The 25,977-nt window shown below is 39.8% G+C and overlaps 1 long non-coding RNA gene across 1 annotated transcript in view; it reads right to left on the reverse strand.

Annotated features, from left to right (window-relative positions):
• The window catches only part of LOC126203469 (uncharacterized), a 56,603-nt gene that overhangs the window by 18,590 nt on the left and 12,036 nt on the right, over positions 1-25,977 (reverse strand). The gene's annotated exons all lie outside the window — the stretch shown is intronic.

The raw sequence follows: 25,977 nt of genomic DNA on the forward strand, positions 1-25,977 counted from the left end.
GAAATGACTGTTGCGGTCATAGTGACATGAAAAAGCCCTAGGATCCTGATACCCAGGGCCGCAAGATATTGCGAAACTGATTTAATTCTCGCTTTTGACGAAATGAATCAGTAATTGTGCTAGAGCAGCATTTTGGCTGTTGATACGAGACCTAATTAAGAGTAGAAATATTACGTTTTCAGATCTGTGTGTCACTTCCGAGTGGAGAGGAAGGATCATGTTTCCACCTATAAAACAGCAACTGCGGAACGTTTTACTCATCTGCTCTCATGTCAACAAAGTTACTGCGGAATATCATCGTCTGGTAGTGGGAGCGTAAGGAGAACATACTCTGTCAGAAACGAAGTGCAGATATCGGTTTCCGCAATTCAAAGTCACCGATTTACCAGTGAGTGACAAATTGCGTCCTGGTGTGTGTGGTGTACATGAACCGATGCTACCCAGACAACCGGTGAATATTGAACGTTACGAAACAAAAGTATACTGCTTGAATCGCGCACTTAAAAGACAACAGCCGGCAGTATGCTAAGAAACGTAAAAAACTCATTCTGCTTGACGACGTTGCCAAACTACGTCTTGCAAACCGAGTGAAGGAAACGTTGAAGGGACTTTGCTGTGATGTCTTATTCCACCCACCATATCACCAGATTCGCTGGCCGCTGTGGCCGAGCGGTTCTAAGCGCTTCAATCCGGAAGCGTCCTGCTCCTACGGTCGCAGATTCGAATCCTGCCTCGGGCATGGATGGGTGTGACGTCCTTAGGTTAGTTAGGTTTAATTAGTTCTAAGTTCTAGGGGGCTGGTGACCTCAGAAGTAAAGTCCCATAGTGCTTGGAACCATTTGAACCAGATTCACATTTGATTCGGTCCATAAGGCATGGCCATTATGAAAACACTAGATATCGATCGTTTCCTATTACCATTTGTTTCGGGCCATATACCATGACCTTCCTGAAAACCACTTCAAATCTTTTAACGATCTCGAAAACTGGCTCAATGAGCAGCTAACCTCAAAAGAACCTGAAGTTTTTCATTGCGGAATCCATTTGTTACCCGAAGGCTGGGAGAGATTATAGCTACTGAGAGACACTACCTTCAATAAATTAGCTTGTACCATTTCATTAAAATAAACATACGTTACTTGTCCAACAAAAGCGAGAATTAATTCCAGAATCCTGTAGTACTTTCTCGCACATACGTATCGCCAAATGACAACAAGTAAATTCGACAAGTCAGAGCTAATACGGAAGTTTACCGACAAGATAGTTCGTATGCAATTTACACGCAGTAGAATCTTGCGCATCACTCTCTGAACAAGCAAACATTATAACAAATGCTTCAGGTTACAAGTAGTTCTTTACGAAGTTGTAAGAAGTCCATGATTAAGGAATTTGTTGCTAGCGCACTCGAGCAGATGTAATTTCGATGGATTGCTCACGCGCTGCCTGCGATATGTAAGCTATGAGAGAATCTGAGACCAAAGAGCAGTGTTGTATGCAGTAGGAAGTGTGTAGCAGTAAGTTGTTGCTAGCGAGCAGTCTGGTGTATCGTGTTGGCTGGGCCGGTCGTGGTGCAACGATGGCGGAGCCTGAGCGTTATTGTATAAGGTAAAAGCAGCCTCACGCATATGTAGTATTGTTATGTGAACTCCCATGTAAATCTTTTAAAAATGTCCTAATAATAATCTTTGTCATATAAAGTAATTTCTAACAAGCATTCATTTCAATTCAAAGAATTTACTAATTTCTCCAATCCATGATCATTCCGATTGTTGCAAAAGAAAAATTAGTTGCTTCCTTTCATAAATGAAAAATGTATAGACCAGCATTGCACAGAGCTGTGCCGGAAAAAGCTATTGTAAGAGCAGATAGTTGCCGACTTTATCGAGGTAAGAATTTTTGCTTTTTATTCAGAATGATCTTACAGGGCCATGACGCAGCACGCTGTCGTCCAAAATTTACCAAGTTACTGAATTTATTTTTTTTTATTACGAGGTTTAGGAATTTTTCTGTTTCGAGCTTACATTAAATGAGAAAAGAATTTTGTGGGTACATTAAAGGGGAAACAAATTTTGTGTGGAGGTTAGATGTGAACGAATTTCTGTAGGGAGGTTATAAATGGGAACCAATTTTGTTCTGAGGTTACACAAAAACTAGAATCATTAACCAAATAATATTTATTTTAATTTTTCTGTGGGAAGGTTACACTTGGCGACAACCGGCCAGGATCGTATTTCTTTGTGAATCTCTGAGAAGTAGTCATATATCTGCTCTTATTTACTTAAATGTAGTTTGCATCTGGCGCAACGCATTTACTAATTTGTCACGCTTTCTTTCACAGATCATCGGCAATTTATTGCTCTTTGTTGTAATTGTTTGTTCCATTTCGCTTTGTCTTTGTTTCATTTGTGCTTAATTTTGATTCGTGAAAAATGCCGCGAAAAACTCTTAATAGTACATCGCGATGTGCAATGAGTGAATTAGCCGACTCGAATAATTTGACCGATAATACTTGCGACACTCAGTTTAATAATGAATAATCCTCCATTTACACACAGTCAGTGCGTACCGACCACTAGTAATGATTTTAATGCTAATGATGAGCAAACAAATTCAATTACGTCCACAGTAAATTTAACAATTGATGACGCGGCACGTTCCGATACAATGAACGCTGCTCTGTTTGGCACACACGGTTTACAAAATTTGAATTGCAAACAGATAAATTTTTCTCACGAAGATGAACAATGTAGTCAAAATACGTCAGATTTATTTGATTCCGAGGTAGTGACCAACAGTGCACATCCAATTGGCGAAACTTTTCGAGAATCACAGAATGACCAAATGGTTACACAAAACGTGACAATTGCAGGTACGCCATTAAACAGCACAGAGAATAGAGTAGGTAATATTGACATGGATCAAGTTATGGCATTATTGCTACAAACTAAGGAAAATAATGAAAATCTCAAACAACAACTTAATGAAAAACTAGACAACAATTCCAAACAGTCGAATGATAAGCAAGATAACAATTTCAAACAACTTAATGAACAGAACAAACAACTTAGTGAACAGATTACAGCCGTTGCTGCGCAATGTCATGATACTAAAGAACAATTACGTGAGGAAATTAAGGCTTGTACTAGGAGCAGTAGTGAAGAAATTAGTTCTGTGGCTCAAGAATTAAGTAATACACATGCAGCCACAACTAAATTACTTAGAGACGAAATTAGTGCAGTCGCTAAACAATGCTCTGAAAACGCAACACAGTTACGCGACGAGTTTAAATTAATGCCAGCAGAACTTTCCCGCACGCTGGATGCGAAAGTAGACGCGAAATGTGACCAACAGAACAGCCAAATTGACGAACGTTTTAATCACCACCTACACAACAATGAAACGCGTTACAGTAAATTTATACAGGAACAGAATAAAGTAAAGCAACAAGTCATGGAAACAATTTCTGCACAGAGACATGAAGATAAGCGTAAATTGTTTACGAAAGCAAAAACATACATAGGCAACAATATTGCCACAGCATCAGACGAAATAAATACTATCAAACAGTTGAACACTGAATTTCATGATGAAATCTCCGATCTCAAAACAAAAACAGACACACACACAGTGGACTTTCAGACAGTGACCGACAGACTTGAACAATTAGAACGAATACAGGATCCCGATGCCATCAAAGCAGACGTTACAAAATTGAACGAAACCACACGTAAAATACAAAAACAAATTAACGCTTGTGATAATAAAAACGATGATCAGGTAAAAATACTGACTGAAAAATATGATGAATTGGCCAGTCGTGTTGATGTTATCGAAAGTAATAATGACACCAAATCAGACGATAATTCACCAATTTCGTTTAATCAAACACCCGAATTCCAAAATTTACAGCAGACAATCAGTGAGATAGGTTCGTCCAATAATACATTACGTAGAAAATTGTCAACTTTACAGCAAGAAGTGACAGAGATAAAAAATGTTTCAGCCTCTAACACGGCACAGCATACGCCACATTCCGAACATTCTCACAGTCACACAGCCTGTATAATTTAGGTAATTTACAGAGAGTACGTGAGTTAGATTCTGAACAGTCACAGACAAACGGATTAGCATACAACCCTGAACCCATTCAGACATACAGAAACGATAATTTTGATTACAAGCACTTTCTATCCGTGAGAAAATTTAAAGCATATAAAAATGACAGAACACTGATTCACCCTTTGGACTGGATACGACAATTTGCTTTTGTATTTTCTCCAGCTTGGCCTGTAACGCAGAAACTAGAATTGGACAGGATACTACAATTTGTTTTTGAATTTTCACCGGCGTTTCCTGTAACGCAGAAACTAAAATTTATTTGTAGCGCGTAATTGACCTCAGGGGATTCATTACGCTTCGATGAATATGTGCTGTAACGTGCACAGGGCCCTGAGCCGTAGTAGTGCTATTTCATCTTTAGTTTTCTGCACTGCTGCCTTCTCTTTTACTATCCTCTATATCTATCAAAACAGCTCTTCAACTATCGATCTATCTAGAACTAGGAATGAGTAAAGAAAACCTGATATGACAAATTTTACCGAAGGTGACAGTTTTCTTTAGACACTCCCGAAATGACAACTATCACCGTAATTTTAATAACAAACAAGATTTTTATCATCAGCATGTACAAAATTTTCAGCAGTCGCAAACACATTTTGGTAACAATACAGGTTTTTCTCCGTAACAGCATCAAAGCCAGCCAGTTAGCATACCTAACCAACAATGTTATGTGCAAGGTCAACCAAGCTTTAATGTTTCGCTGCCTACACATATAGCGTCGGCTGCGCCAAATAGTAACGCACAGCAACAAGGAAATCAGTACGTACAGAAAACACACCGTTTCAACTCATATCGCAATGCACCGTATAGATATGACTATCATGACAGACGTGAAAGTAATGAGCACAATTTTCAGCGTACGTTTAATAACAGTCGGTCTTACCAGCAGCAAAATCATCCGCAACAACAGATAATCATGAATGAACCAGACAGTCGGTATCATCCCGAACCTAATGCGTCAGGAAGAAATAACAGAACAGTACAAATAGTCGAAATGCCACAACATCCTCCGGCAAATAATAGCACGTCAGATAGAATTTGACTAGATACAATACAGGTTGCATCTTCCAGCAACGCAAGCAATGCTTTTGACACGCAGAATCTTGTTCACGAAAATGTTATTACTTTTGACGACATCCGAGACACTCTTTTGCAGGAAAGACCAGTTATTCAAAAAACCATTTCACTTCCTGTCATTGAAGTAAAGATTGGATCCTCCTAATTTTCAGCAGTAATCGATTCTGGATCACCTATGTCAGTTATAAATGAGGAAACTTTTAACGAATGTAACAAAGAGAAAGCCTATCCTACGTTACCATTAGGCAAAACTAAAGTAAAAGGAGCAGTATCTGGTAAAGGAGTAGATGTAAAATTACAGACAAATTTATCATTTTGTATTGCAGGTCATACATTTCACTCAAATTTTTGGATTTTCCCTTATTGACAACAGACGTTATGTAGGTACAAATTTTCTGGTACAACAAGACGCAATTATTGACTTTCAAAATTTCTATTTCATGTTAAAGGATGAAAATGTACAACTGGCACTCTTTATCTGTAGAAGAACAAACAATTAATTGTACAGAGGTCATTTCCGCATCACGTAACATAGACTGTCATTCCACATTGTTCACAGATACGTACGTACACAAGTATAATACTCCAGACGAAGCCGACTATGACTTTATGCAAATGATTTCTGATGAAGTTAAACAGAGCAGTGCTAATACAGACGACGAACGCACGCAACTACGCAAAATTCTTTTACAACAAGCTCCAGTTTTTGACAACGTGCCTGGCACTATGTCCGTTTCAAGTTAAACAGCACGACACATTTAAAGCCAAACATTATCCTATTCCATACATTGACACAGAACAAGTTAAGAAAGAATTGTAAGCTATGCTTGACCAAGGTATTATTGAACCGGCAGTTAGTCCGTACATAAACCCACTCCATATTGTTAAGAAAAAGGATACTTCACTTCGTCACGTACTAGATTCGCGTCACATCAACGACAATATTATTAATGAAACAGATCGCCCACAGACACTAGAAGAACTTCTACAGAAATTTCATGGTACTACGCAGATTTGAAATCGGGATTTTGGCAAATTCAGCTCCATCCGGACTGTAGAAAGTATACGGCTTTTCTCTGTTTTGGTGACTGTTATCAATTTTGTAAATTACCATTCGGTTTAACTATTTCTTCAGCAGCACTTATTCGCGGTTTGAATACTATACTTCCGACAGAACTTAAAGACAGAATCACAACGTATGTAGACGACATTCTTATTGCAGAAGCTAACTGGTTTGAACACAATCTGATTCTTGAACTACTGTTACGAACTTTTCGTACACAAGGACTCATAGTTAATCTCAGTAAATCGCACTTTGGCAAGACTTCGAAAAAATTTCTTGGACATGTAATATCAGCAGAAGGCATTGCGCCTGACCCGGAAAAACTTCACGCTTTACGTGACATTACTGTTCCTACGACGAAGAAACAAGTACGCAGCTTTTTGGGTTTAATTAACTTTTTCCGTAAATTTATTCATTACTCTGCTTTAGACACTCCTAGATTATGTCAATTGACAGGTAAAAACACTATTTGGTCCTGGGATAGCCAAGCACATTCTGAATTTGTCAATCTGAAACAAGCTTTGTTGAATGCACCACTTTCATCACATCCAGATCTTACAAGAAATTTTTCCATTGCCACCAACGGTTCTAACACCGCTTTAGGCGTACACATTTTTCAGGAAATTGAAGAAGATGGTTCTACAGTAATGAAAAACATCCCCTTTGCGAGTCGCATTCTGTCACCTGCTGAACGCAACTATTCTGTCACAGAACAACTGTGTTGTATGGGCATTTACGAGATTTAGGCATTTTCTTTATGGAAGACATACGACCGTTTACACAGATCATAGAGCTATACAGTTTTTACATTCCGCTAAATTCACACACGACAGATTAAGCAGATGGAAACTCTATTTACAGGAATTTAATTTTACAATTGTTGACATTCCCGGTACACAAAATATTGTAGCAGACGCACTATCCCGTTCTCTCAGCAACAATCAGCAAGACATCGCAACCAACTTCTGCCAAGCAAATTTCAGCGTCATGTATATTCAACAAGTTGCATTTGAAAATTTCATTTCGTCGTCATTACGAGACAGAGTAAAGACAACGTGTGGAAAGAAATTAAACACTTTTGGCAAGATAGGAATAATGTTACCATTAGAAACCATTACACTGTACGCAATAATATTCTGTTTCGTCGCTCTCACCCCGACAGCAACAATTTGTTATGTATTCCTAACGAGCTTGTTAACAAATTAATTTGGTATACTCATTTAAGTTACGCACATTACGGAGCCAGAAAATGTTTTCTTATACTGAGACAGAACTGTTATTTTGTCAACATGGAGAAACGTATTCGACGAGTTTTAGCGTCATGTAAAATCTGCCAGAAAGCTAAGTCAGATACAACTTCACATATTCCTGCGTTACATCCCATTGTACCTGTTAAATTGAGACACATGGCCGCTGTAGACATTTTTGGTCCGATTCCCAGATCTAATAGAGATTTTTGCTACATCTTTGTTGCTGCTGAACTCACTTCAAAATTTGTTACCTTCATTCCGTTACGCAAAGCTACTGCTAAATCTGTTTCAAAAGTATTTGTAAAACATTTTCTATTTCATGTAGGACATGTATTGAAAGTAATTTCCGACAATGGATCACAGTTTAGATCTGCTATATGGACACGTATGTTACGAGCTAGAAACACTTCTCTGATTTATATATCCAAGTATCACGCTTCTTCGAACCCTTGTGAACGACTAATGAAAGAAATTGGTAAACTATGTAGAATATACTGCCATAAAAAACATATTGATTGGGACACACACACATACTCTCATTCCAGGATGTAATTAATTCCATACCAAATGAATCTACTATGCTATCTCCGACTGTTATAATGAAAAATGTTGAACCACCTAACAAAAATAAAGAATTAGTATCCTTTCCTACATCTCGTCGACTACGACACCATGAAATAATCGACATTGCGCTGTACAACAACAAACGTGCCGCAGAGCGCCGGAGAAGACAGCAAAAAAAGGTTTGTACATGCCGCGACTTTCACATTGGACACAAGATATTAGTACGTACACACTATGTATCTTACAGAGGAAAGAATAGATGCAGTAAATTTGAGCTTCTATACGCAGGTCCATATCGAATTCGCAGCAATCCTCATCCCAATGTAGTACACGTCGAAACTTTGAGAACCAGAAAAAGCAAAGGCAATCACCATGTCTCCAATATTAAACCCTTTATTGAATGAACATACTTTATGATTTATCACACTGTAATGCCATTTTCTGATTTTTATATGACCAATGATGCAATTATATTTATGTGACTACTTACTGATGATTATTATATTTTTTCTTGGCAAGTGCCCGGCAAGGTAAGGTTAGCAGGTCGCTTTTCTTTTCGTTACACATAAGACTGTGCAAATTTTTCCAGATAAACTTACATATTTTATGACCAATTATGCAATTCCATTTAGTGACATATTAATTTTATCAAAGTCTTGAACTCTCGCCTCTATCAACTACACAACATACAAGCTGAACACAAAGAAAGTCATTTATTGTCGTTATATATCAGACCGTGTACATTTTTCATTTTTTATGTATGTATGATTGTTTTCCTGTTTTGTTTGTATGCAGTACGAAATCTTTAAGATATAACAAACACCAGTTGACTTTGACATTTTGCCTTATGATATCTCAACAGCGTGACTATTTAACATTTTTTTTTTTTGCTACTACATTATGTTACTCTGTGTACATTTTTGTACCCGAACACTGTCTATATTTTGACATAATACGTTTTCTGTCATCCTATGCTGTATGCTTAATTATATGAGTAGAAAAGAGTTTTTATTAAATGGGTATATGATTTAAATGCGAGATTTTAATCCTTATTCAACATTTTCAGAAAGCAATAACGTTTAAAAGAAATAAATTAAACAAACCACAGTGAAGTACTATGAAATGGGAATTTCACCTTCGGAATGAACGAAAGAAGATGCATTACCTCGTCACGAAGAGTAAATGGATCAGAATTAACAAGCATTAACAAGACTATACTATACACATCGTATGATTGCAGTATTAACTAATTATTTTTCTTTCAGAATACGAGGTGATTGTTGCAGGCTGTTAGACAGAACTACACATCTTAGTTTTAGTGATGAAATATGCTAGAAATAAGAAACTCTATACTATGAATAGTTGTATGAAGTAAATGGTAATATAAATAATGAATAATGAAGTGTCCTTTTGCAGATGATAATAAATGACGATGAATAGTTATATGAAGAATATGGTAATATGAATAATGAAGTTTTTCTTTGTAGGTGATGATAGTGATAAATTTTATATGGCCACTTAACGCACCACTTTTAAGTTTTTCTTTGCAGATGAGAATAATGATGAAGTCTATATATTTACTGTTAGTTAAGAAATGCTACTTAGTTATTTAAGTATTTGTTGCAGTTCGTTTTGACAGTATGTCTTATGTCGCATGGTATAATGACTGAATGTTTTGGAAAGGACAGCTAGAGTATATACATATTGAGTACACGTTTCATTACCTGTTAATTCGAAGTTTACTACTTTTCAGCATAATATGCGATTCTTCTTTCAGCTGAATAATCCATTTTGTATTTTTTACAGGAAATGCTATTCATGAAATTAATGTGCTATAAGCAGTTAGTTATTAAACCTGTTGCAGTACTTGCATTTTCTTTTACCCATTTGTGTGTGTCATTCATGAATGTGATCACATATACTCTACTTGTTTCATAACCTTGCTACAGCTGACTGATGACGAATGACGTTACTGATCCTTATTTGCAGCAATAAGTCAAAAGCAAATATTTTCATGCCCCAGCAATTAATTATCGATCCCAACGCATTGCTAGCACAAAAAAATGTATTACCAGTCCCAAATAATGCTACCAGTTTAAGAGATTTCTGAGTAGTACTGAATGATGTTTTCTAACCTCAGACCTTGAGTAATAGTTAACAGTGTGTTACATTTTAAATATGTCATGTCACTTGAATGATGAGTTCTGAATAATAATGAACTATATTTTGTAATAATGCATACATGCTATGCCAATAATTTCTGTAAATAATATTTTTGTTATACTCTATAAATGCTATGCTAATAATTAACTCTCTTTTTGAATGATGACTTCTGATGGTTTGTAACTGGCCAATGAGTGCCCATGTTCACTGTAATCAGATGACCTATGAAATTATTCTGTAATACTTCATACATAGTACAGAAATGTTTAGGAACTAGGCGATGAGTGCCACCAATTACCCAAATCGGTTGATAGACTAGTGTAATTCTCAATGATGACTAGCATAAGACTTAATGTCCGTCACCTTCTGACCTAATTACCAGAAATTACTGTAATATCCGTTTGTCCTGTCCATCCTTATGATCATGGAGCACCATTTTTGGTTTTTGCACTAGTTCTACGTTGATGAAAGAGTGTGGTGTTGACACATCATGCTGTCCACCACCTTGAACAATGGAGATGTTATTATGGTTATACTATTTGGTGTACCTAATGTACTACCAAAATGATAACATACAATATTAATACAACATTTCAGTGTATTGGCTACACTGATAAATACTTCAGGAAGAGAACTTCACATTGTCTCACTTGGTGTTGTGCTTATGTAGAAAGATATGGACTTTCAGTGCAGCTATGTGCAACCTACTGTGCTACAACCATGATGCAATCCTTCCCATTCCTTTCGTAGTTGTAAAATGGTAAAGACTTATACAGTGAGTTTAAATTCTTGTAAAAATGCTAAAGACTTCTACAGTGCGTGTGCACTTTATTTCAGTCCATGATATGTTATGTAAAAATGCTAAAGACTTCTACAGTGTGTGTGCACTTTATTTCACTCCATGATATGTTATGTAAAAATGCTAAAGACTTTTACAGCGCCTGTGCACTTTATGTCATTTGTTAATATATTTTGTATTCATTGCCCATACATTTTGTCTTTCTTAATATGTTCTGCACTTATCAATAGTGTATATACTCTGTGACTGTAGACTTAGTTAATTAAGTAGACTATAGAAAAAAAATTTTTGCTCGTGGCAAGTCCAATTGACTCACCATCGCTGCCAAATTCCCCCCCCCCCCCCCCACTGGAAGGTTATGTAAGAAGTCCATGATTAAGGAATTTGTTGCTAGCGCACTCGAGCAGATGTAATTTCGATGGATTGCTCACGCGCTGCCTGCGATATGTAAGCTATAAGAGAATCTGAGACCAAACAGCAGTGTTGTATGCAGTAGGAACTGTGTAGCAGTAAGTTGTTGCTAGCGAGCAGTCTGGTGTATCGTGTTGGCTGGGCCGGTCGTGGTGCAACGATGGCGGAGCCTGAGCGTTATTGTATAAGGTAAAAGCAGCCTCACGCATATGTACTATTGTTATGTGAACTCCCATGTAAATCTTTTAAAAATGTCCTAATAATAATCTTTGTCATATAAAGTAATTTCTAACAAGCATTCATTTCAATTTAAAGAATTTACTAATTTCTCCAATCTATGATCATTCCGATTGTTGCAAAAGAAAAATTAGTTGCTTCCTTTCATAAATGAAAAATGTATAGGCCAGCATTGCACAGAGCTGTGCCGGAAAAAGCTATTGTAAGAGCAGATAGTTGCCGACTTTATCGAGGTAAGAATTTTTGCTTTTTATTCAGAATGATCTTACAGGGCCATGACGCAGCACTGCTGTCGTCCAAAATTTACCATGTTACTGATTTTTTTTTTATTACGAGGTTTAGGAATTTTTCTGTGTCGAGCCTACATTAAATGAGAAAAGAATTTTGTGGGTACATTAAAGGGGAAACAAATTTTGTGTGGAGGTTAAATGTGAATGAATTTCTGTAGAGATGTTACACTAAATTAGAATTACATTCATTATTCATGTTAATATTTATTAAAAGTTTTTTTGTGTGGAGGTTACAAAGTCTGTCAGATTTTAAAAACAGTACTACTTCTTTGTATGATACTAGGACTAAAATGGCCTATACGACAGTATGGAAGAGGACAGTTAATCAGGAATAACAACGTTTCGTCACCTCTCCTCTGAGTTAAACATCGTGAACGTGGTACACACAAGCATCTGACAACACGAATGTGGCATTATTGCTGCAAAACATCACACCTGGACATCTGCTCTTCAGGGTCAGCGGGTCTACACGTACGGGGATTTCCTCACGGCTCGTCCAACCGCAACTAGCCATTTATAATTAGTCGAGGCTCTACAAATTACCTCAGATAATTGTGTGTTTCTCAACAACAAAAACAACATAATGCGCATACATGTGATGTAGCTGATAATTCGCCAGATACAGCGCCTGAAAACATAATTTACTCACTTAGGTTACCCTGCACTAAATTACTGCTCTTTCTTAGAAAAATACGTTACTATGACCGTCTGTGCAGGTAATGTTGCTAGGTAAAAACAGACAACGAAAGATAATCTACTTTTTCAGAGACGATGAACATGTTATATTATCATTCCATTTTTATTATGGTCGTAAGCGTGGTGCTTTTCTGGGTCTGATCTTCCTTTCAAGGGTTTTCAAGTTCTTAGTAATTCCTCATCTTCTGTATCCCAAATGTCCAGTATTTTTTGTTTTCCATATTCCAAGACAATTTTTCAATAAGTAATTCACTTTATCCTTCCAGTTGCACAAATAACATCTAGAAAAGCAATAAATTCACTTTCAGGCTTGTTATTTAGTGCAACTATTTCTTAGCTTTTCAGGAAAAAATCAGATTCTTATCTATCTTCGGAAATCAATTTTTTAACTAATTTTTATGCATCGTATACAGTTCATTAACGTCTTCCATTTGTAAATGGGCTCCCTATATTCTGTTATGCGTATGACGTTTGAATTTTGGATGATTATTATCGATGCATACATTACAATGAATAATGTTTACTGTGCCTTACTCTGGCATGTTATAGTAATTTTATGCTTCTGAAGAAGGCTAGATTATCCCAGCCGAAACCTGGGTAAAGACCTGAAAATTTTCGCAACTGAGGCGGATTTTTCACTATATTAGTCTATGACAATTGTTGACGGAGCTGCCATATGCTAAAAATTCTTACATTACAATGAGATGACAAAAGTCGTGGGATACCTCCTACACGCGGCTGCTACAGTCGCAGGTTCGAATCCTGCCTCGGGCATGGATGTGTTTGATGTCTTTAGGTTAGTTATGTTTAAGTAGTTCTAAGTGTAGGGGACTGATGACCTCAGATTATAGGTCCCATAATACTTAGAACCATTTCTTTGATACCTCATAACATCGTGTCGGACCTCCTTCTGACCGCCATAGTACGACACCTCGATGTGACATGCAATGAACAATTCGTTGGAAGTACCCACAATAGCGAAAGCGTTGCCGGTGAAGAATTTTGTGCACGAACTAACCTCTCTATTACGCCCCATAATTTTCCGGTGGGATTCATGCTGAGCCAAACTGTTCGCTTGAACTGTCCACAATGTTTACCAATCAGGTCGCGAACAGCTGTGCCCCGATGACATTGCGAATCGTCGTCCATAGAAGTTGCTTAGTACTTTGGGAACATGACGACCATGAATGGCTGCAAATGGTCTCCTAGTTGCGGAACGTACAGAGGACCCAATTCATTCCATGTAAAGAAAGTCGCACCATTATGGAACCCCCACGAGCTTGCACAGTGCCTTGTTCACCGCCTGAGTCCATGACTTCACGGGCTGCACCACATCGAATCATGCGATTAGTTCCTACCAATGAAACCGGGGGTCATCTTACCAGGCCACGATTTACCAATCGTCTAGGGTCCAAACGACATGTCACGAGCCCACGAGAGGCGCTGCAGGGGATGTCGTGCTGTTACCAAAGGCACTTTCGTCGATCGTCCGCTGCCATGGGCCACTAACGCCAAATTTTACCGTACAGTCCTAACGGATAGGCTCGTCGTACGTGCCACATATATTTCGGCGATTATTTGAAGCAGTGTTGCTTGCCTGAGTGCACTGACAACTGTATGCAAACACAGCTGCTCTCGGTCCATGAGTGAAGGCACTCGGCCATTGCGTTGCGCGTGGTGCGAGGTAAGCATCACATTTTGTATTCACGGAACACTATTCACACTGCTGAGCTCGGAATATTGAATTCCCTAACGATTTCAGAAATGGAATGTCCCTTGCGTCTTGCTCCATCTACCGTTTCGCGTTTAATCATGTCGGAAACATTTTCACACGAATCAAACGACAGCCTTGACAATGTACTGCCCTTGTATACTTTGGGTATACTTAATACCGCCATTTGTATATATGCATATCGCTATCCCACGGCCTTTGAGACCTCAGCTAAATGATCCAAAGTATCGAATTCGGAAGTCTGTTACAGCCGGCGCAGAAATGAAAACTGATTCAATACTTTTGTATTGCAATATTTTTCGGTGATGATGTAGGTGTAGAAATAATTGTTCCACTCTGTTAAATGGAAGCTGTACTTAGTTTTGTCCAGTAAACTGACTTTTGTGTAAAGAATCGAACTGCCATGTCTAAAACAGCCTCAAACTTTTTATTAATTTACAAATGACTTAATGTGTTAATTTTTTGACACTGAGCGAATAAGGAAAAGAAAGTTCAAAAAGACTTGGAATTAAGTTTAGATTTCCTTGGAAAAAAGATCTGAAATTACGTTTTAAGTTTGTTGGATGGTGCTACTTGCAGTTTTTATAAAACATTGGATGAATATAATCCGAGTACTTCCGGCTCAGTTTTAAGTAGAAGCCAGGTTTTCACGCTTCTTAATATTAATAATATCGTATCACCTGAACTATGAGTCGTACAACAATATCATCTTCAGGTACATTCACTGATATATATATATATATATATATATATATATATATATATATATATATATATATATATATATATATATATATGGATACACCCTGAATTAAGTGTTGGGAATGGAGTTAGTAGTTAAGATTTAATAAATTAGAACGTCACTCACGATGCTGAAGTATTGTGCATGGAAATGATAATATAATTCTTTTATAATTTTTTGCGGGTGTCAGTGAGAAAAAGTTTCGCAAAGGTTTGAAATTATCGGCAAAGCTTGTTGGAAGTCGGTAAGCGCGCTATTCTCGAATACTGGCAGAATATAGTCTGGGTAATTTAAACGCCCTGACGTACGCTGCCATGCAGAGTTTCTGTCTTACTGTGTTGACATACGGCTATACATCTTAATGAGTAGAATACGATAGCCTATTAAATACGCTCAGTAATTATGTGGAAAACTAATCAAGTTTTTGTTGGCCCCGGAAGGTGTTAGATAGGCAACTTTTAACTGACGCCATTTGTCACGAATCGAATTATCTCTTTGGTAATACACATATTGACACAAGTTGTGTTAATGTTGTCTGTGTTGGAGGAAGGGATTTCAGAAAACTGTAAGAAAGAAAGAAACTAAAGCACTGCGAGTAACCTAAAAAATACGGGGGTTGCCCAGAAAGTAATGCACAGCATCTTTTTCTTCAACAGTTCTTTATTGAACATAATTTAGAACGATACACACGAATGAATGGTGTTTTATCTGAATACTCTATTTTTCCACGTAATCTCCGTCCCGTTCTATGGCCTTCCTCCATCCCGAAACAATGGCGTGTATGGCCTGTCGGTGAAGATCCTTGTCCTGGTGACGGAGCCAGTGCTTCACTGTATGAATAACCTCCTTACCGTTCTCAAAATGTTTTCCACTAATGGCATATTTCAATGGCACAAACAAGTGGAAGTCTGAGGGGGCTAGGTCAGGGTTACGGGGTGGATGAGGTAACACTGTCCAACCATGTTTTGCGATGTGTTCAGCAGTCCTCAGACTTGTGGGGGCCGAGCGTTCTCAAGTGTGTCTTGAGTTTTGTTAGTATGTTGACATATGGTACTGAATTAATCGTACCGCCTCTTGGCATCACATCAATGAGAATCACAGCAACACAGTCCCAGAACACGGTAATCATGACCTTACCGGCGGAAGCAGTTGCTTTGAATTTTTTCTTCTGTGGGGAGTGGGAATGGCGCCGTTCCATCGACTATTTTTTTGTTTCGGACTCAAAATGGTTAACCCAAGTTTCATCACCTGTCACAATCCAGGACAAGAAAGCCTTCCCCTCAGATTCAAAACTTTGGAAGAAATCAAGACAAATGCTTCTTTCTGTACGATTTGTGATCCACCGTTAGACACCGTGGGACTACAAATTGCATACACTTAAGAATACCCAAGAGTGCCGATAACTGCATTCACACTTTCTTTGCTGATTGAGAGATGCAGCACCAAATGACGAGTAGTGATATGTCTGCCCTCGTGAATGACTTCAGCTCGCTGCAGTATGTCAGGTCCGACAGCCGTGGAAGGTCTCCCAGACAGTTGCAAATCGTGGAGCTCCGCCGAACCGCCTTCTGATGCTCTTACCCTCCATGCTCAGCGACTAACTGTACTTCAATCGACAGTACAGGCTCCTTAGACTTTGCACAAGCGTTTTTGAATATTCGCAGCAGTCTCTTTCTCTGCAATCAGAAATTCAATGCGGCGCGTTGCTTGTAACGAACGTCACCTACAGACGCCATTTTGAAACTGTCCTGCAGCTACGCTATCTGTCAGAAGTGACCGAAACTTGGCGTGCTCATTCAGGAGACAACAAATAACACATACCTAACGTTTCGCATTCGTAGCATTGTTTTCAGCTGAGGAAAAAAATTAATACAAGCATTATAAGGAAAGACTATAACAAAATGGCAGCCACTCGAAGTTATCAGCAACTCAAAAGCTATTTGGCAAAGAGATATGTCATAAAAATTGAAAACAAAATCGTTGTAAGATAGACTGTCGCCTGAAGAAGGTGAGAAACGATTCAGAACTTAGAAGAAGTAAACCAGTTAATATTGGAACACTGTTAAATCTTGAGTCTAGGGTTAACTGGGAGGATTGGAATAATATGTCGAAATCTTGTACAAGGATGACGGCTGTCCATTTCCAGCGTAACATCTTACAATAACGACAAAGTGGAAATTGGAGCAAGATGTTCAGAATATATAGACATATACAACAATCCATGGGGAAAGAAGACACCTGCAATTAACTACACTATACTTGAAAGAATAATCTGTTTCTCCAGAGCTAGTTGCAAGACTAAGCTCATCCATCGTTGGGAACGACATTTCTGTGCACCAGCATGTATCTTGGTGAAAAGGTGTTCTTTATATAATACATCACAAAAAGGTATTTATGGTGTAACATATACATCTTTCGTTCAAGATACAAATTGCTATAAAGACTCCACGCTATCGTCTGGTGATATTCCTAGCCCACCAGGTAGCTTATCGATGTTTTCACCACGCTAACTTGTGATCCGGCTTAGCTATTTTAAATTTTCCCAGCAGTAATACTTTTATTCTAAAATTGTGTCTATTTACCGCCTCTACTTTTAAAATCAAAATTTCTGAGTAACTCTCATTATCTCTCGATATCCAGATTTTTCTTTACTTATCCTTACATGAGGAATTTGAAGATATATTTGCCTAATCTATCATGATTCAATACATGTAAACAATCATTCTCCGCCGTCATTTGAATATATGAGTATTTTTTTATGTTATAATACATTCCAGTACATTTCCTACATTTGAAGAAGTTTTTTCACAATTTTTTTGCATTTTTCTAGTTTCTTATCCTAGTTCTAGTTTTGATAGTGTATGGCCCAGGTTTTATAATATCAGCATATTTTATTCCAGATTTTATCCTTACTTGAATTTATTTTATCATTTTCCAATGTTCTTTCATTCTTAATACGAGTAGTTGCAAGCTTCTGGTACTCTACCATATAAGTAAGGGAACGGGCGAGTAAAAGTTCGTGTGAGTGCAAAACAGCCGGTGTCATCCACGCGAAAGATCCTTCAGTCGAGAAGCATAAGCGTTTCAACATTCTTACTGGATTGCAATTCTAAAGAGAGACTTCGAGCAACTCAGAGGAAAGTGATTAGAATAGTGCAGATAGAATCGCCTTCGTTAGTTCCACAATGTTACGCAAAAGACACTGGGCAGGACGCAGTAACGATTGGTGAGATTTTCACTAAGGAGTAAAGAATCTGCCACAGATTCGTTAAGCTAAATAGCGAAACTGTAGACCACTGACGACACGAGAAGAGCAGAATCAATTCAATAATGCAATGCCTCTGTTGTTCAGAAATACGATCCATAGTTCCTTCGTACATGTATACACGTCCGAAGAAAAAGGCACTGCAGCTTCTAGAGCCATTATAAAATACATGAAACGTATTCACAGTTGTGAATATTGACCTGCATCTGCTGTATAATGGAACAACGGCAGTGAAAATCTGTGCCGGAGTGGGTCTCGAACCCGTATTTCCTGCTCATCGCGAGCGGTCGCCTACAATTAGGATAGTCGAGCACGTATATTCTCGTACAGGGGAGACATGTTAATTGAAAGCCACTTGCCGAGTGTTGCCCTGTGGTGAGCTCGGACAGTCTAAGGGCGTGACCGCTAGCGACGAAGCTGGAAATCTGCGTTCGAGTCCACGCCCGGCACAATTTCACTGTTGTTATTCCATTACACAGTTGATGGTTGTCCGTAATCGCAACTGCGACTGCATTGCATGTATTTGATAACGGCTGTAGTCGCTGCAGTGTCTGTACTTTCGGACATACACCATGTCCTGAGGGACATTGCATCGTATTCCCGAAAGTCGGAGGCAGTGCTATATCGTATTTATTTGCCAACACCAAGTCAGCAACTTTCAGTTAATATGTCTTCCCTGTACGGGAATATACATAATGGATGTAAGAGTGCAGGTTGTGGGCACATGGCTGACGTCACATGGAAAACCGAGCGAGGTGGCACAGTGGCTAGCACACTGGACGTGCATTCGGGGGGACGACGGTTCAATCCAGTCTCCTTCCATCCTGATTTAGGTTTTCCGTGATTTCCCTAAATCGTTCCAGGCAAATTCCGGGATGGTTCCTCCGAAAGGGCACGGCCGACTTCCTTCCTCGTCCTTTCCTAATCCGATGAGACCGATGACCTCGCTGTCTGGTCTCCTCTCCCAAAACAACCAAACCCCAACCCAACGCATGGAAATTTCGATCTGACCTTGAGGCATCCTCGGATAGCCTAATGCTAAGGCGAGCGCTAACGACAAGTGGGGAATCCAGGTTAGAGTCCAGGCCCGGCAAAAATTTCACTGTCATCATTCCATTATACAGCAGCAGGTTTTCCGCATCCGCATCTGCGAACACATTTCACGCAGAATCAAATCGGTCATTATCAATGACGCTGTAAAGCAGACTCTTTTCGGCAACATATTCGGCACCCCAACTAGGTTTTCGCACTCAATCGGTAGGATTGACAGCGTTCATGTCGTTCACACTCGATTCTCTGACTGTGGTGTGGTGACATCTCGTGCGTGACACTGTTCTAATGTTGATCTTGCACTCGCTGACCGACGAGTCGATCAGCGAAACGATGCCACGGCTGATTGAGTCCAGCATCCAGTACTGACGTCAGCACAGCATCCAGCGCTGGTGGGTAGACTCAGGGTCGATGAACACCCCTCCAGGGCGGAAGCTGTCCTAAAACTCCAGCGTCATTTGAGTCTCACGACTACACGGCATCCAACATCGCGGTCCATCTTGGGGACTACGCGAGCAGTGATCTTGGGGAGGGGGGGATCGAGAACACTTCAAATCACACACGTCTTGGTCACGGCCGTCTCCAGAAGCAGAGTTACTGACGGGGCTTGGTTTCCACACTAGCGGTCGTCAAAACCGCCGCATCAGCGAGTCGTCGGCCTCCACTTCAAGCTTATGCAGCGTACTTGAAACCCGTGTGTCCGCTACTGAATTCTTCTCTCGATCTCGAAGTCGTCAGTCAGCGCAGATGAAGCATCAACAACTTGTATTTCCCTCAATAATCATTAATATTGACATCAGCAACTGGTACTGAGGGTGAGTCAAAGACAAGACTTCCTTATTTGTTGTCAAAAGAGAAATTTTATTCTTTGCTATGTCCAGAGTGGGACTAAAAGGCTTTGAAGTGAGCTTGTGTAGACCAGGATAACCGGAGGATTTACTCGCAGTTTAAGGTAACAATCGGCAAAACTATGCTGTTCAGGTTCTTTGCAAAATCTGTAATTTAACGGGACACAGTGATGCATTTGTACCAGCAACATGTAATACTTATAGAGAGTACGGTCACACAGCCGACAGAAGGTTGTTCAGAGTGTCGTTGTTTAATGATTATGGACGGGAACTAAGTGTAATTGTTTTATTCTTAACGAACAGCTAACGCAACAGCCTCAGTGTGGTTTGTGTGAGACTAAAAGAATAGTGCTCCTTCACCATTCATTGATCCTTCAGCTGCAAATCTAACGACTCTCCTCTCTGGGAAAAACAACAGAGCATGTTACTGTGCCCATAGACGATGTCTTAGCCACGGCCACGGTAAGTTGCTGGTCAGATGAACATGCTTGCAAATGACCAAGTTACGTATCACGGGGTGAAGTTACGCATCACGGAGGGAAGCGAAACCTTCATCGCATATCACTGACTCAGTAAAGTATCCATAGTCCGTGAGTTAGCAGCAGATTTACAACAGATGTATAGGAAACACATCAAACACAACATTACTTGCATTTTTATGCAGGAACTAAATAGTCTTAATATAAAAGGTGAATTTACCAACAGGATATGATAGTTTAATGCACAGACTTTGAGACGACACACAAGCCAGATGTGGAAAACAGCGTAAAATAGAGCGTTGGACGAGCTCTGTTTCTCAGAGGTTTTTCTTATTATTTTTTACATTTTCATTTATTTAATTATAAGTCATCAGTGTTGTGACTGATTTGATGCTGCCCGACACGAATTCCTCTCCTGCGACAACCTCTTCATGTCAGAGTAGCACTTGCAACTTATGTCACCAATTATTTTCTCGATGTATTCCGATCTATCTCTTCCTCTACTGTTTTTACCTTCTATAGCTCCCTCTGCTACCACGGATGTTATGCCCTGACGCCTTAACAGATGTCCTCCCATCCTGTCTATTATTCTTTTCAGTGTTTTCCATACTTTTCCTTCCTCGCCGATTCTGCGCATAACCTTCTCATTCCTTACCTTATGAGTCTACCTAATTTTCAACATTCTTCTGTTGCACCACATCCCAAAGTCTTCGGTTCTCTTATGATCTTGTTTTCCCACACTCCATGTCTCACTACCACACAATGCTGTACACCAATCATACACGCTCAGAAATTTCTTCCTCATATTAAGGCCTATATTTGATACTAGCAGACGTCTCTTGGTTGGAAATGCCTTTTTCATCAGGGCTAGTCAGCCTTTAATGTCCTCCTTGCTCCATTCGTCATAGGTTATTTTGCTGCCCAAGTAGCAGAATTCCTTAACTTCAAATACTTCGTGATCCACATTGGTATGTTAAATTTCTCGCCGTTCTCATCTCTGTTACTTCTCATCACCTCGGCCTTCCTTCGATATACTTTCACCCTGAATTTTAACCTACTATTGAAGCTTTCCTTTTTTGTCCACAGTGGTTCTTCGATGTATGGATTGAACAGTAGGGGCGAAAGACTGCATCCCGGTCTTACACCCTTTTTCATCCGAACACTCCGTTCTTGGTCTTCCAGTCTTATTGTGCTCTCTCGGTTGTTGTACTTACACAACTGTTTATTACCCTCGTTTCCCCACAGCTGTCCCCGATTTTTCTCAGAATTTCGGACATCTTTCACCATTTTACATTGTCGAACGCTTTTCCAGGTCGACAGATCCTTTGAACGTGTCTTGATTTCCAACCGAAACGTCAGAAATGTCTCTCCGGTGCCTTGATCTTTCCTAAAACCAAGCTGATCTTCATCTAACATATCCGCAGATTTCTTTTACATTCTTCTGTGTGTTATTCTTATCAGCAGCTTCGATGCACGAATTGTTAAGCTGGTTGTGCGATTATTATCACACTTGTCGGCTCTTGCTATCTTCGGAATCGTGTGGAAGATATTTCTCCGAAAGTCTGCTGGTGTATCGCGTCACATACAATCGACACATCAACGTGAATAGTCGTTTTGTTGCCACCTCTCCAAGCGATTTTAGAAATTCCAATTGAATGTGGTCTATATCTTCTGCCTTACTTGATATTAAGTCTTCCAAAGTTCTTCCATGTCGACTCCTGTTTTCTCTTCTACTGAGCCATCAGAAAATTCCTTCCCATCCCCTTTGGATGTACTGCTTCCACCTACCCAACCTCTCCTCTAAAGTTAACTATAGAGTTCCCACCGATTTCTTAATGTTGCCATCCTCACTTTGAATTTGACCGAAGGTTGTTTTGATGTCCCTGTATGCTGAGTCCGTTCTCCGCACAATCATTTCTTTTTCGATCTCTTCACATTTTAATGCAGCCATATTGCCTTAGCTTCTCTGTACTTCATATTTATGTCATTCCTAAGTGACGTGTATTTCCGTATTCCTGAATTTCCCTAGATCTTCTGCCTTACTTGATATTAAGTCTTCCAAAGTTCTTCCATGTCGACTCCTGTTTTCTCTTCTACTGAGTCATCAGAAAATTCCTTCCCATCCCCTTTGGATGTACTGCTTCCACCTACCCAACCTCTCCTCTAAAGTTAACTATAGAGTTCCCACCGAGTTCTTAATGTTGCCATCCTCACTTTGAATTTGACCGAAGGTTGTTTTGATGTCCCTGTATGCTGAGTCCGTTCTCCGCACAATCATTTCTTTTTCGATCTCTTCACATTTTAATGCAGCCATATTGCCTTAGCTTCTCTGTACTTCATATTTATGTCATTCCTAAGTGACGTGTATTTCCGTATTCCTGAATTTCCCTAGATCTTCTGCCTTACTTGATATTAAGTCTTCCAAAGTTCTTCCATGTCGACTCCTGTTTTCTCTTCTACTGAGTCATCAGAAAATTCCTTCCCATCCCCTTTGGATGTACTGCTTCCACCTACCCAACCTCTCCTCTAAAGTTAACTATAGAGTTCCCACCGATTTCTTAATGTTGCCATCCTCACTTTGAATTTGACCGAAGGTTGTTTTGATGTCCCTGTATGCTGAGTCCGTTCTCCGCACAATCATTTCTTTTTCGATCTCTTCACATTTTAATGCAGCCATATTGCCTTAGCTTCTCTGTACTTCATATTTATGTCATTCCTAAGTGACGTGTATTTCCGTATTCCTGAATTTCCCTAGACATTTTTGTACTTCCTTCTGACGTCGATCAGCAGAAGCATTTCACCTTTTATAGACGGTTCTTCGCATCTGCGTTCCTTGTCCGCCCCCGGTAGCTGAGTGGTCGGCGCGACAGACTATCAATCCTTAGAGCCCGGGTTAGATTCCCGGCTGGGTCGGAGATTTTCTGCGCTCGGGGACTGGGTGTTGTGTTGTCGTAATCATCATCATTTCATCCCTATCGACGCGCAAATCGCCAAAGTGCCGTCAAATCGAAAGACTTGCTCTAGGCGAGCGGTCTACCCGACAGGAGGCCCTCGTCACACGCCATTATTCTTATCTGTGTTCCTTGTATCTACGGTTTTCTTTCCAACTTATCCATTCCTCTTCAACTGTACTACCTACTGAGCTATTCATCATTGCAGTGTCTACAGTGTCAGAGAACTTCAGACATACCTATTCATTTCTTAGTACTTCCGTATCCCAGTTTTTTGGGCATTTATTTTTGCGGATTAATCTCTTAAACTTCAGTCTGCTCTTCATCACTATTAAATTGTGATCTGAGTCTATATGTGCCTCTGGGTACGCCTTACTTTCCAGTATTCGATTTCAGAATCTGTGCCTGACAGTGATGTAACATATCGGAGATCTTCCTGTATCTCCCGGCCTTTTCCAAGTAAACATCCTCCTCCGGCCATTCTTAAACAGAGTATTCGCTATTACTAATGGATGTTTATTGTAAAACTCAATTAGTCTTTCTTCACTCTCGTTTCTACTACCAAGTCCATGTTGTAACCCTTCCTTTTACATCCTCCCCCATAACTTCATTTCGTTCTCCTATGACTATTAGATTTTCATCTCCATTTAAGTACTGAATTACAAGTTCAGTATCTTCATATATTTTCTCTATCTCTTCATCTTCCGCTTGCGACGTCGGCATGAATACCTCAACTATTGTTGTCGGTGTTGGTTTGAAGTCGATATTGGCGAGAATAACCTTGTCTCTGAATTGTTCACATTTACTTACTCTGTCATTCCTTTCTATTCATGACGAATCCTAGTCCAGTTGTATCATTTTCGGCAACTGCTGATGTACTGTATACTCGTATGGCCAAAACTCTTTATCTTCCTTCCATTTCGTTTTACTGACCCCCACTAAATCTAGATTGAGCCTTAGGATTTCCCTTTTCAGATTTTATAGCTTTTCTACCACGTTCAAGCTTCTGTCATTCCACGTCCCTATTCGTAGAACGTTGTCGTTTCGCTGGTTATTCAATCTTTCTCTCATAGTCACCTCCCATTGGCAGTTCGCTCCTGGAGGTAAGAATGAGAGACTATTTCGTAATCTTTTGCCAATGGAGAAATCATCAAGACACTTTCTCAGTTACAGGTCACGTGTCCTGTGAATACACATTGTGTCTTTAATGCAGTGGTTCCTATTGCCTTCTGCGTCCTCATACCGTTGATAGTTGTTGATTCCTCCGCCTTTAGATACAGTTTCCCACCCCAAGGGGGTCCGCCCCGATAGCTGAGTGGTCAGCGTGACGGATTGCCGTCCTACAGGCCCGGGTTCGATTCCCGGCTGGGACGGGGATTTTCTCCGCTCAGGGACTGGGTGACGTGTTGTTTTCATCATCATTTCATCCCCTTCCGGCGCGCAGGTCGCCCATTGTGGCGTGGAATATAATAAGACCTGCCCCGTAAAGGGCCTCCCGGCCAATGACGCCAAACGCTCATTTCCATTTACACCAAGGACAAGAGAGTGCCCTGAACCTCTATCGGCTCCTCCACCCTATTTTACAAGGCGGTTGGCTAAATGAGAGTGACTTCTTAAGCCGCAAGTATGAATTAAGGACGCTGAGGACGTACCATAGGCACTTAGTGTTAGTATCCGTTTACGAGATGTGGATAGTGCACTAGGACGTGCAGTGAACAGAAAATATTCTGATTTGGTGAAGAACGTTAGTTCTGTGGCATTTAAAGGCGCAATATAGTGAAGCACAATATTGTAATTTCCAACACTATGAGAATAAGGCTCGAGATTGTGAAACTATGAACTAGGAGGGCAAGTACAGTGCGAGAAAGAAACAGTTAAACGGGAATGGGAAAGTTCCTTCCATCGGAAAGCGTTCCCAATAGATCACAGTACTGTGAAAACGTATACAGATTCAGACTGTTGCTTGACAGCTTGGTAAATAAAACGAAGTAAGGTTTGTAGTAGATACCGGCGCACACATGGTAGAGCACTTGCCCGCGAAAGGCAAAGGTCCTGAGTTCGAGTCTCGGTCCAGCACGCAGTTTTAATCCGCCAGAAAGTTTCGCATCAGCGCACACTCCGCTACAGAATGAAAATCTCATACTGAACACAGTTCAAGTTTAAAGCAGAGAACACATGGCTTCACAAAGAAATAGAATTGTTTACAACTGTGAGGCAAAGGTTTTCTACAATATTCTGCTA

This window comes from Schistocerca nitens, chromosome 9 (genome assembly GCF_023898315.1).
Source record: "Schistocerca nitens isolate TAMUIC-IGC-003100 chromosome 9, iqSchNite1.1, whole genome shotgun sequence".
Lineage (NCBI taxonomy): Eukaryota > Metazoa > Arthropoda > Insecta > Orthoptera > Acrididae > Schistocerca > Schistocerca nitens.